Source organism: Scomber japonicus, chromosome 19 (genome assembly GCF_027409825.1).
Source record: "Scomber japonicus isolate fScoJap1 chromosome 19, fScoJap1.pri, whole genome shotgun sequence".
NCBI lineage: Eukaryota > Metazoa > Chordata > Actinopteri > Scombriformes > Scombridae > Scomber > Scomber japonicus.
In genome coordinates, this window is record NC_070596.1 from 32,798,391 (window position 1) to 32,800,890 (window position 2,500).

Below are 2,500 nucleotides of genomic sequence, written 5' to 3' on the forward strand. Positions count from 1 at the left end.
GCAAACACCACCAGACTGTTAAAATCAAATGTCCCCTCCTAACATTCAGAGGAGACTTCCTGTTGTACCTTTTCTTCTTCGGCATGATTCAGAGACTACAGCGTGTCCTCTGGGTGCTGACAGACAGACTACAGCGTGTCCTCTGGGTGCTGACAGACAGACTACAGCGTGTCCTCTGGGTGCTGACAGACTACAGCGTGTCCTCTGGGTGCTGACAGACAGACTACAGCGTGTCCTCTGGGTGCTGATAGACTACAGCGTGTCCTCTGGGTGCAAACAGACAGACTACAGCGTGTCCTCTGGGTGCTGACAGACAGACTACAGCGTGTCCTCTGGGTGCTGACAGACAGACTACAGCGTGTCCTCTGGGTGCTGACAGACTACAGCGTGTCCTCTGGGTGCTGACAGACAGACTACAGCGTGTCCTCTGGGTGCTGATAGACTACAGCGTGTCCTCTGGGTGCAAACAGACAGACTACAGCGTGTCCTCTGGGTGCAAACAGACAGACTGCTGCGTGTCCTCTGGGTGCTGATAGACTGCTGCGTGTCCTCTGGGTGCTGATAGACAGACTACAGCGTGTCCTCTGGGTGCTGACAGACTACAGCGTGTCCTCTGGGTGCTGACAGACTACAGCGTGTCCTCTGGGTGCTGATAGACAGACTACAGCGTGTCCTCTGGGTGCTGATAGACAGACTACAGCGTGTCCTCTGGGTGCTGATAGACTACAGCGTGTCCTCTGGGTGCTGACAGACAGACTGCTGCGTGTCCTCTGGGTGCTGACAGACTACAGCATGTCCTCTGGGTGCTGACAGACTACAGCGTGTCCTCTGGGTGCTGACAGACAGACTGCTGCGTCTCCTTTGGGTGCTGACAGACAGACTGCTGCGTCTCCTTTGGGTGCTGACAGACAGACTGCTGCGTCTCCTTTGGGTGCTGATAGACTACAGCGTGTCCTCTGGGTGCTGACAGACAGACTACAGCGTGTCCTCTGGGTGCAGACAGACAGACTACAGCGTGTCCTCTGGGTGCTGATAGACAGACTACAGCGTGTCCTCTGGGTGCTGACAGACTACAGCGTGTCCTCTGGGTGCTGATAGACTACAGCGTGTCCTCTGGGTGCTGACAGACAGACTGCTGCGTCTCCTTTGGGTGCAGACAGACAGACTGCTGTGTCTCCTTTGGGTGCTGATAGACTACAGCGTGTCCTCTGGGTGCTGATAGACAGACTACAGCGTGTCCTCTGGGTGCAGACAGACTACAGCGTGTCCTCTGGGTGCTGATAGACTACAGCGTGTCCTCTGGGTGCTGATAGACAGACTACAGCGTGTCCTCTGGGTGCAGACAGACAGACTGCTGCGTCTCCTTTGGGTGCTGACAGACTACAGCGTGTCCTCTGGGTGCAGACAGACTACAGCGTGTCCTCTGGGTGCTGACAGACAGACTGCTGCGTGTCCTCTGGGTGCTGACAGACTACAGCGTGTCCTCTGGGTGCTGATAGACTACAGCGTGTCCTCTGGGTGCAGACAGACAGACTGCTGCGTGTCCTCTGGGTGCTGACAGACTACAGCGTGTCCTCTGGGTGCAGACAGACAGACTGCTGCATCTCCTTTGGGTGCTGATAGACAGACTGCTGCGTGTCCTCTGGGTGCTGGCTGACAGACTGCTGCGTCTCCTTTGGGTGCTGATAGACAGACTGCTGCGTCTCCTTTGGGTGCTGATAGACAGACTGCTGCGTCTCCTTTGGGTGCTGACTGCAACATGTGAGCGCTGTGATTTAATTTAGCAGCAGTGAAGAAGCTCTTTGACTGAAGCATTCGAGGAGGAGCGGAGACACTAATCTGTCTCAGAGAGGAGGAGACACATCGCTGCCGTCTCACATGGACCAGCTCGTCAACAGGAAGTCTCACTCTGAGACCAACACGTCAACAGGAAGTCTCACTCTGAGACCTTTAACTGAACTATGAATCACACGACTCGGACAGAGCAGCAGCTGTAACACTGAGCTCAGTGTGATGAAGTCATTAACTGCAGCTCCCAATGCAGGTAGAGTTTAATGTCCTAAAGACTCAATGCAGGTAGAGTTTAATGTCCTAAAGACTCAATGCAGGTAGAGTTTAATGTCCTAAAGACTCAATGCAGGTAGAGTTTAATGTCCTAAAGACTCAATGCAGGTAGAGTTTAATGTCCTAAAGACTCAATGCAGGTAGAGTTTAATGACCTAAAGACTCAATGCAGGTAGAGTTTAATGTCCTAAAGACTCAATGCAGGTAGAGTTTAATGTCCTAAAGACTCAATGCAGGTAGAGTTTAATGTCCTAAAGACTCAATGCAGGTAGAGTTTAATGACCTAAAGACTCAATGCAGGTAGAGTTTAATGTCCTAAAGACTCAATGCAGGTAGAGTTTAATGTCCTAAAGACTCAATGCAGGTAGAGTTTAATGTCCTAAAGACTCAATGCAGGTAGAGTTTAATGTCCTAAAGACTCAATGCAGGTAGAGTT

At 52.0% G+C, this 2,500-nt stretch overlaps 1 protein-coding gene across 1 annotated transcript in view; it reads right to left on the reverse strand.

The window, feature by feature from the left end:
* Positions 1 to 2,500, reverse strand: part of LOC128380778 (unconventional myosin-Vb-like) — a 45,830-nt gene that overhangs the window by 24,718 nt on the left and 18,612 nt on the right. The gene's annotated exons all lie outside the window — the stretch shown is intronic.